The sequence below is a fragment of the Arachis stenosperma genome, chromosome 5 (genome assembly GCF_014773155.1).
Source record: "Arachis stenosperma cultivar V10309 chromosome 5, arast.V10309.gnm1.PFL2, whole genome shotgun sequence".
Classification (NCBI taxonomy): Eukaryota; Viridiplantae; Streptophyta; class Magnoliopsida; order Fabales; family Fabaceae; genus Arachis; species Arachis stenosperma.
The window spans coordinates 138,480,480-138,490,805 of NC_080381.1; the positions used below are offsets into that span (position 1 = coordinate 138,480,480).

General features: G+C 40.7%; 1 non-coding gene across 1 annotated transcript; it reads left to right on the forward strand.

Annotated features, from left to right (window-relative positions):
• Positions 1–3,905: 3,905 nt before the first annotated feature.
• On the forward strand, positions 3,906–4,009 carry LOC130983862 (small nucleolar RNA R71). The gene has a single exon (XR_009087833.1). It is a non-coding gene; the product is annotated as a small nucleolar RNA R71 (small nucleolar RNA).
• Positions 4,010–10,326: the final 6,317 nt, after the last annotated feature.

Genomic DNA, 10,326 nt, shown 5'->3' on the forward strand with positions numbered 1-10,326 from the left:
TAAAATTTAAAATTCATGAAATTCTTTTCTTTTCAATTTAAGCACGTTTTTATTCAAGAGAGGTGATGGATTCATAGGACATTCATAACTTTAAGGCATAGACACTAAGACACTAATGATCATAAGACACAAACATGGATAACATAAGCACAAATTTTCGAAAAACAGAAGAATAAAGAACAAGGAAATTAAGGAACGGGTCCACCTTAGTGATGGCGGCTCTTCCTTCCTCTTGAAGATCCTATGGAGTGCTTGAGCTCCTCAATGTCTCTTCCTTGCCTTTGTTGCTCCTCTCTCATGATTCTTTGATCTTCTCTAATTTCATGGAGGAGAATGGAGTGTTCTTGGTGCTCCACCCTTAGTTGTCCCATGTTGGAACTCAATTCTCCTAGGGAGGTGTTTAGTTGCTCCCAATAGTCTTGTGGAGGAAAGTGCATCCCTTGAGGCATCTCAGGGATCTCATGATGAGAGGGGTCTCTTGTGTGCTCCATCCTTTTCTTGGTAATGGGCTTATCCTCATCAATGGTGATGTCTCCCTCTATGTCAACTCCAACTGAATAACAGAGGTGACAAATGAGGTGAGGAAAGGCTAACCTTGCTAAGGTGGAAGACTTGTCCGCCACCTTGTAGAGTTCTTGGGCTATGACCTCATGAACTTCCACTTCTTCTCCAATCATGATGCTATGGATCATGATAGCCCGGTCTAGAGTAACTTCGGACCGGTTACTAGTAGGAATGATTGAGCGTTGGATAAACTCCAACCATCCTCTAGCCACAGGTTTGAGGTCATGCCTTCTCAATTGAACCGGCTTGCCTCTTGAATCTCTCTTCCATTGTGCGCCCTCTTCACATATGATTGTGAGGACTTGGTCCAACCTTTGATCAAAGTTGACCCTTCTTGTGTAAGGATGTTCATCTCCTTGCATCATAGGCAAGTTGAACGCCACCCTCACACTTTCCGGACTAAAATCCAAGTATTTCCCCCGAACCATAGTAAGATAATTCTTTGGATCCGGGTTCATACTTTGATCATGGTTCTTGGTGATCCATGCATTGGCATAGAATTCTTGAACCATCAAGATTCCGACTTGTTGAATGGGGTTGGTAAGTACTTTCCAACCTCTTCTTCGGATCTCATGGCGGATCTCCGGATATTCACCCTTTTTGAGTGAAAAGGGGACCTCGGGGATCACCTTCTTCAAGGCCACAACTTCATAGAAGTGGTCTTGATGCACCCTTGAGATGAATCTATCCATCTCCCATGACTCGGAGGTGGAAGCTTTTGCCTTCCCTTTCCTCTTTCTAGAGGTTTCTCCGGCCTTGGATGCCATAAATGGTTATGGAAAAACGAAAAAGCAACGCTTTCACCACACCAAACTTAAAATGTTTGCTCGTCCTCGAGCAAAAGAAGAAAGAAGAGAGTAGAAGAAGAAGAAATGAGGAAGAGGGAGATGGTGGTGTATTCGGCCAAAGAGGGGGAGAAGTGGTGTTTAGGTTGTGTGAAAATGAAGGAGTGAAGAAGGGTTTATATAGGAGAGAGGGGAGATGAGGTTCGGCCATTATGGGTGGGTTTGGGAGGGAAAGTGGTTTGAATTTGAAGGGTGAGGTTGGTGGGGTTTTATGAAGGATGGATGTGAGTGGTGAAGAGAAAGATGGGATTTGATAGGTGAGGGGTTTTTGGGGAAGAGGTGTTGAGGTGATTGGTGAATGGGGGAAGAAGAGAGAGAGTGGTGGTGGGGTTGGTGGGGATCCTGTGGGGTCCATAGATCCTGTGGTGTCAAGGAAAAGTCATCCCTGCACCAAATGGCACTCAAAATCACGTTTTGAGGCATTTCTGGCGTTAAACGCCGGGCTGATGCCCATTCCTGGCGTTTAACGCCAGGTTCTAGCCCTTTTTTGGCGTTTAACGCCAGTCTGGTGCCCTTTTCTGGCGTTAAACGCCCAGAATGGTGCCAGACTGGGCGTTAAACGCCCAACTGCTAGGCTTACTGGCGTTTGAACGCCAGCAGCATCTTCCTCCAGGGTGTGCTGTTTTTCTTCCTGTTTTTTATTCTGTTTTTGCTTTTTCAATTAATTTTGTGACTTCTCATGATCATCAATCTACAAAATAAAGTAAAATAACAAAAGAAAATAGATAAAATATAACATTGGGTTGCCTCCCAACAAGTGCTTCTTTAATGTCAGTAGCTTGACAGAGGGCTCTCATGGAGCCTCACAGATACTCAGAGCAATGTTGGAACCTCCCAACACCAAACTTAGAGTTTGTATATGGGGGTTCAACACCAAACTTAGAGTTTGGTTGTGGCCTCCCAACACCAAACTTAGAGTTTGACTGTGGGGGCTCTGTTTGTCTCTGATTTGAGAGAAGCTCTTCATGCTTCTTCTCCATGATGACAGAGGGATATCCTTGAGCCTTAAACACATAGGATTTTTCATTCACTTGAATGATCAATTCACCTCCATCAACATCAATCACAGCCTTTGCTGTGGCTAGGAAGGGTCTGCCAAGGATGATAGATTCATCCATGCACTTCCCAGTCTCTAGGACTATGAAGTCAATAGGGATGTAATGGTCTTCAATCTTAACCAAAACATTCTCTACAAGTCCATAAGCTTGTTTTCTTGAGTTGTCTGCCATCTCTAGTGAGATTCTTGCAGCTTGTACCTCAAAGATCCCTAGCTTCTCCATTACAGAGAGAGGCATGAGGTTTACACTTGACCCTAAGTCACACAGAGCCTTCTTGAAGGTCATGGTGCCTATGGTACAAGGTATGGAAAACTTCCCAGGATCTTGTCTCTTTTGAGGTAATTTCTGCCTAGACAAGTCATCCAGTTCTTTGGTGAGCAAAGGGGGTTCAGTCTCCCAAGTCTCATTTCCAAATAACTTGTCATTTAGCTTCATGATTGCTCCAAGGTATTTAGCAACTTGCTCTTCAGTGATATACTCATCCTCTTCAGAGGAAGAATACTCATCAAAGCTCATGAAAGGCAGAAGTAAGTCTAATGGAATCTCTATGGTCTCATTTTGAGCCTCAGATTCCCATGGTTCCTCATTGGGGAACTCAGAGGAGGTCAGTGCACGCCCATTGAGGTCTTCCTCAGTGGCGTTCACTTCCTCTCTCCCCTCTCCAAATTCGGCCATGGTTATGGCTTTGCACTCTCCTTTTGGATTTTCTTCTGTATTGCTTGGAAGAGTGCTTGGAGGGAGTTCAGTAATTTTCTTACTCAGCTGTCCCACTTGTGCTTCCAAATTCCTAATGGAAGATCTTGTTTCAATCATGAAACTTTGAGTGGTTTTGATTAGATCAGAGACCATGGTTGCTAAGTCAGAGGGGTTCTGCTTAGAATTCTCTGTCTGTTGCTGAGAAGATGATGGAAAAGGTTTGCTATTGCTAAACCTGTTTCTTCCACCATTGTTGTTGTTGAAACCTTGTTGAGGTCTCTCTTGACTCTTCCATGAGAAATTTGGGTGATTTCTCCATGAAGAATTATAGGTGTTTCCATAGGGTTCTCCTAGGTAATTCACCTCTTCCATTGAAGGGTTCTCAGGATCATAAGCTTCTTCTTCAGATGAAGCATCCTTAGTACTGCTTGGTGCATTTTGCATTCCAGACAGACTTTGAGAAATTAAATTGACTTGTTGAGTCAATATCTTGTTCTGAGCCAATATGGCATTCAGAGCATCAATCTCAAGAACTCCTTTCTTCTGACCAGTCCCATTGTTCACAGGATTCCTTTCAGAAGTGTACATGAATTGGTTATTTGCAACCATTTCAATGAGCTCTTGAGCCTCTGTAGGCATCTTCTTCAGATGAAGAGATCCTCCAGCAGAGCTATCCAAAGACATCTTGGATAGTTCAGAGAGACCATCATAGAAAATACCTATGATGCTCCATTCAGAAAGCATGTCAGATGGACATTTTCTGATTAATTGTTTATATCTTTCCCAAGCTTCATAGAGGGATTCTCCATCCTTCTGTCTGAAGGTTTGGACTTCCACTCTAAGCTTACTCAATTTTTGAGGTGGAAAGAACTTTGCCAAGAAGGCATTGACTAGCTTTTCCCAAGAGTCCAGGCTTTCTTTAGGTTGAGAGTCCAACCATATTCTAGCTCTGTCTCTTGCAGCAAAAGGGAATAGCATCAGTCTATAGACCTCAGGGTCTACCCCATTAGTCTTGACTGTGTCACAGATTTGCAAGAATTCAGCTAAGAACTGATGAGGATATTTCATTGGAAGTCCATGGAACTTGCAATTCTGTTGCATTAGAGAAACTAATTGAGGCTTAAGCTCAAAATTGTTTGCTCCAATGGCAGGGATAGAGATGCTTCTCCCATAGAAATCAGGAGTAGGTGCAGTAAAGTCACCCAGCACCTTCCTTGCATTGTTGGCATTGTTGTTGTTTTCTGCTGCCATGTCTTCTTCCTTGAAGAATTCGGTCAGGTCCTCTAAAGAGAGTTGTGCTTTGGCTTCTCTTAGCTTTCTCTTCAAGGTCCTCTCAGGTTCAGGGTCAGCTTCAACAAGAATGCCTTTGTCTTTGCTCCTGCTCATATGAAAGAGAAGAGAACAAGAAAATATGGAATCCTCTATGTTACAGTATAGAGATTCCTTGAAGTGTCAGAGGAAAAGAAAAATAGAAGAAAGAAGAAGGAGAAGAATTCGAACTTTAATTAGATGAAGTTCGAATTGTGCATTAAGAAGGAGTGCTACTCCATAAATAGAAGGATGTGAGAAGGAGGGAAGAGAATTTTCGAAAAGTAAGTTAAAAAGTTTGAAAACATTTTGAAAAACACTTAATTGATTTTCGAAAATAAAAGTGGAAAAGAAATCAAGTGATTTTTGAAAAAGATTTTGAAATTAAAAATTAAAAAGATTTGATTGAAAATTTATTTTGAAAAAGATGTGATTAAAAAGATATGATTGGTTTTAAAAAATGTGATTGAGAATATATGATTTGAAAAACATTTTAAAAAAGATTTGATTTGAAAACAATTTTAAAAGATATGATTTAAAAACAAATTTAAAAAGATTTGATTTAAAAATTAATGACTTCCCTAACAAGAAAAGATATGATTCAAACATTAAACCTTTCTCAACAGAAAAGGCAACAATCTTGTGATGTTCAATCAAATCATTAATTGTTAGTAAGTATCTTTTAAAAAAGAAAGAAATTGATTTTGAAAGCATTTGATTGAAAAGATATGATTTGAAAAAGATTTGATTTTGAAAAACTTTGAAAACTTGAAAAAAATTGATTTTAAAAACAAAATCTTCCCCCTAGCACCATCCTGGCGTTAAACGCCCAGAATGGTATACATTCTGGCGTTTAACGCCCAAAATGCACCCTTTTTGGGCGTTAAACGCCCAACCAGGTACCCTGGCTGGCGTTTAAACGCCAGTCTGTCCTTCTTCACTGGGCGTTTTGAACGCCCAGCTTTTTCTGTATAATTCCTCTGCAGTATGTTCTGAATCTTCAATTCTTTGTATTATTGACTTGAAAAGACACAAAATGAAAAATATTTTTGGATTTTTAATAATCAAAATGCAACAAGAATCAAATAACAATGCATGCAAGACACCAAACTTAGAAGTTTGTATACTACTGACACTATATGAGACACATAAACACTCAAGTCAAAAGAATTCAAAGATCAGAGTAAGAAACCATCAAGAATTACTTGAAGATCCTTAAGACACATGAATGAATGCATGCAATTGACACCAAACTTAAGATGAGACACTAGACTCAAGCAAGAAACATCAAATATTTTTGGTTTTTATGATTTTGTAAATTTTTTTGTGTTTTTCGAAAATTAAGTGGAAAAAGATATCAAAATTCTTAATGAGAATTCCAGGAATCAGTGCAATGCTAGTCTAAGACTCCGGTCCAGGAATTAGACATGGCTTCACAGCCAGCCAAGCTTTCAAAGAAAGCTTCGGTCCAAAACACTAGACATGGCCAAAGGCCAGCCAAGCCTTAGCAGATCACTGCTCCAAAAGCAAGATCAACAAGCTCTTGTGATGATAAGTTGAAACCTCGGTCCAATGAAATTAGACATGGCTTTACAGCCAGCCAGATTTCAGCAGATCATCATGAAACTCTAGAATTCATCTTCAAGAATTTCGAAAAAAAAAATAAATGCCTAATCTAAGCAACAAGATGAACCGTCAGTTGTCCATACACAAGAACAATCCCCGGCAACGGCGCCAAAAACTTGGTGCTGTTGCCGGATTTTGGCACTGATGTCACCGGACCAAAAGCTTGCTCAAAACTCGAACAATCCCCGGCAACGGCGCCAAAAACTTGGTGCACGAAATTGTGATCAATACTTTTTAATACACAGAACAATCCCCGGTAATGGCTCTAAAGACTTGGTGCTCAATACCATGGCATAAACACAACTTCGCACAACTAACCAGCAAGTGCACTGGGTCATCCAAGTAATACCTTACGTGAGTAAGGGTCGATCCCACGGAGATTGGTGGTATGAAGCAAGCTATGGTCACCTTGTAAATCTCAGTCAGGCAGACTCAAATGGGTATAGTGATAAACGAATAAAGCAATAAGATAAAGATAGAGATACTTATGTATATCATTGGTGAGAATTTCAGATAAGCGAATGAAGATGCCTTCCCTTCCGTCTCTCTGCTTTCCTACTGTCTTCATCCAATCCTTCTTACTCCTTTCCATGGCAAGCTCATGTAGGGTTTCACCGTTGTCAGTGGCTACCTCCCATCCTCTCAGTGAAAGCGAGAGCATATGCTCTGTCACAGCATAGCGGAATTCAGCTGTCGGTTCTCGGTCAGGCCGGAATAATATCCATTGATACTTTTGCGTCTGTCACTAACGCCCCGCCTGCTAGGAGTTTGAAGCACGTCACAGTCATTCAATCATTGAATCCTACTCAGAATACCACAGACAAGGTTAGACCTTCCGGATTCTCTTGAATGCCGCCATCAGTTCTTGCCTATACCACGAAGATTCCGATTAAAGAATTCAAGAGATATGCACTAAGCCTCGGATGCTTGTAGAACAAGAATGGTTGTCAGTCACCTTGTTCATAGGTGAGAATGATGATGAGTGTCACGGATCATCACATTCATCAAGTTGAAGAACAAGTGATATCTTGGACAAAGAACAAGCGGAATTGAATAGAAGAACAATAGTAATTGCATTAATACTCGAGGTACAGCAGAGCTCCACACCTTAATCTATGGTGTGTAGAAACTCCACCGTTTGAAAATACATAAGAACAAGGTCTAGGCATGGCCGAATGGCCAGCCTCCCAAAGAGGGTTCAATCATCAAAACATGATCAAAAGATAGATAGATAATAGTAAAAGGTCCTACTTATAGAAAACTAGTAGCCTAAGGTGTACAAAGATGAGTAAATGACATAAAAATCCATTTCCGGGCCCACTTGGTGTGTGCTTGGGCTGAGCAATGAAACATTTTCGTGTAGAGACTTGTCTTGGAGTTAAACGCCAGCTTTTATTCCAGTTTGGGCGTTTAACTCCCATTTAGGTGCCAGTTCCGGCGTTTAACGCTGGAATTTCTTGAGGTGACTTTGAACGCCGGTTTGGGCCATCAAATCTTGAGCAAAGTATGGACTATCATATATTGCTGGAAAGCCCAGGATGTCTACTTTCCAACGCCGTTGAGAGCGCGCCAATTGGGCTTCTATAGCTCCAGAAAATCCACTTTGAGTGCAGGGAGGTCAGAATCCAACAGCATCTGCAGTCCTTTTCAGTCTCTGAATCAGATTTTTGCTCAGAACCTTCAATTTCAGCCAGAAAATACCTAAAATCACAGAAAAACACACAAACTCATAGTAAAGTCCAGAAAAGTGAATTTTAACTAAAAACTAATAAAAATATACTAAAAACTAACTAGATCATACTAAAAACATACTAAAAACAATGCCAAAAAGCGTACAAATTATCCGCTCATCACGCGCCAGCTCCGGCCACCATCCACCAGCCGGACACGTCAGCTCCGACCAGTACAGAACATCTCATCCAAGATCGACCTACAGTTTCAGGTAACCCTCGGAACACCAGGGAAGTGCAGAATGTTTCCGAACAAGAAGATGCAAAGAAATTCGGGAAATATTTGTTAAGAATGAAAGAGAAGAATCAGAATTTCTTTTTTGAGCTCGAACTCGAGGAGGATCAATTGATTAAGCTGTCTTTTTGGGCCGATGCAAGAAGTAGAGCTGCCTTTGAGTATTTCGGAGACGTCATTTCATTTGACACCATCTACAATACAAACAGGTAACAAACTGCCCCTGTTTATGATGCTAAATTAATTTATTTTTATGAATCCGCAGCAGAGGTGTATATTGGCTATTTTTTTTGGGTGTATACGAAGCATTTGTTGGGGTGTATTTAATGATTTTGCATTCTGCACTATGGTAATTTGTTTCAGGTATAATTTGGTTTGTGGTTCTTTTGTCGGGGTGAATCACCACGGTCAGTCAACACTTCTCAGATGCTCTTTGATGAAAAACGAAGAAATTGAATCATTCAAATGGTTATTTCAATGCTGGCTTCGTTGCATGGGAGGAAACGCTCTGAAAGGGTTTCTCACCGATCAAATGCGCATCAATGAAAAGGGCTTTAGAGGCCTGTATGCCAACAACAATTCACCGTTGGTGTATTTGGCACATTATGAAGAAGATTCCAAGTAAATTAAATGGGTACAAGGGACATGCCGATATTGAACAAGAAATGAGCCAAGTTGTTTGGAACTCTCATAGCAAAGACTCATTCGATAGGAATTGGAATGATTTTCTGCTCAATTTTGGTCTTGTGGACAACAAGTGGCTTTCAGGTAATGTTTGTTTAAAATTTGCAGCAGAGGTGTAAATTGCATGTTTTATCGGGTGTATTTATAGTCTGTGTTTGGGTGTATTCTGCAGATCTGTATGAAGACCGTCATATATGGGTTCCTATCTATCTGGATCACCACTTCTGGGCAGGGATGAGAAGCACACAAAGGAGCGAGAGCATGCATTTATTTTTTAACAAGTTTATCACCCGGAATAGCTCGCTTATTCAGTTCGTCAAACAATACGATAATTGCCTCGGAAGTAGGGAGCAAGCAGAGAGAGAATCATATGCTGCAGATTTTCATACGGTCATACCGTGTGCAACCAAATCCTCCATTGAAGCTCAGTTCAAGATGTGTACACTCATCAAAAGTTTAGGGAAGCCCAAGCGCAATTCAGAGGAAAGGCGAATTGCATCACCAGATTAACGAATTCCGCTCTAGGCTATTCAGTATACGAAGTCGGAGAACAAGTTTCCAGCTCAATATTCAACAAGTTTGTGTTATTTACGACTCAGTTGCAGCCGAGGTAAAATGCCAATGCTTATTATTCGAGTCGAGAGGGATACTGTGCCGTCACGCACTAAGCGTGTTAAGCTTTGAACAAGTAAGCCAAGTGTCACCTAGATATATACTGGAACGATGGAGCAAGAAGGTAAAGAGGCGACACACACACATCAAGAGCAGCCACGACGAGCCACTGATGGAGCCAAGAAGCAAGAGGTTTGACCAATTGGTTTTTCGTTTGCAAAATATTTGCGAATTTGCATCCGAATCGGAGGAGCTGACTGCAATTCTGCACCGTGCGTATGATAACGTCATGGCTGAGATGGAATCATTAAAAGCCAAAAGGAAGGGGACATCTTCTTTATCCCACGAAGACGCCAACTTGGAATCCGTTAACGAGCTTCAAAGCCCGCCAAGGATTCGAACAAGAAGACGTCCAAAAAATAGGCTAGGTTCAAAGTTGGACAAACAGATTGCAAATGCCACAAAGAAGAAGAAAACGAAAGTTTTAAGCGAGGTAAAAGTAATGTTCTTTAAATTTGTGACGATTGAGTTTATTTTTCTCGTTAATAGTTTAGCTAATATGTGAGTGTTATATTCAGATAAACCTGTTTGATGCTGCATCAGTGGTGCATTCAAATTCCAGCCAATATCAAGGACATGTTATGAATTATCAGTTCAGGGTACCAGCAGCAGGAGATAACTCTTTGGGTGTATAGTTTTACAGAATATGGGTGTAAAAGCACTGTTCTTTTGGGTGTATTTTTGTTAATTCACATTTTACATATAGATACATATATATAATATTTGGGTTTAGGGTTTTAGGGTTTACAAGTTAGGGGTAAGGGTTTAGGTTTTAAGTATTAGGGTTCAAGGTTTTAGTCTCAAAGCATCAGGGGGGATAGATTTCAGGGTGTATATTCAACTTTATTTGGGTGTAAAAAACCGCAGGTTATGGGTGTATATTCGATTTGATGTTTTTCTTCATATTT